The following is a 298-nucleotide window of genomic DNA, read 5'->3' on the forward strand; positions in this document are numbered from 1 at the left end:
GACCCAAAACAAACCCTGCTCCCGGTTCAGCTCTTCCGATTTCAGGTTCTGGGCCTCAGGGCGGGTCAGGGTGACCTTGTCATAATAGTACTGCAAAGCCTGGCTAAGCTTGTACATAATTCATGTTGGTCTTGTGCACAGCCCCCACATCCGGTCACCTCCTCTGCACCCACCAACTTGAATTCACACCATCCCCTGAGGTCCAGGAGATGATGTGGCCATTGCCTTGTTCTCTCAGCAACTGCAGCAGAAACTGTCACAGTGTCACAGATGGGTTCATCGCTGGGGCAGCGCACAC

The sequence above is a fragment of the Otolemur garnettii genome, unplaced genomic scaffold, assembly GCF_000181295.1.
Source record: "Otolemur garnettii isolate 467f Iridium unplaced genomic scaffold, OtoGar3 scaffold00063, whole genome shotgun sequence".
NCBI lineage: Eukaryota > Metazoa > Chordata > Mammalia > Primates > Galagidae > Otolemur > Otolemur garnettii.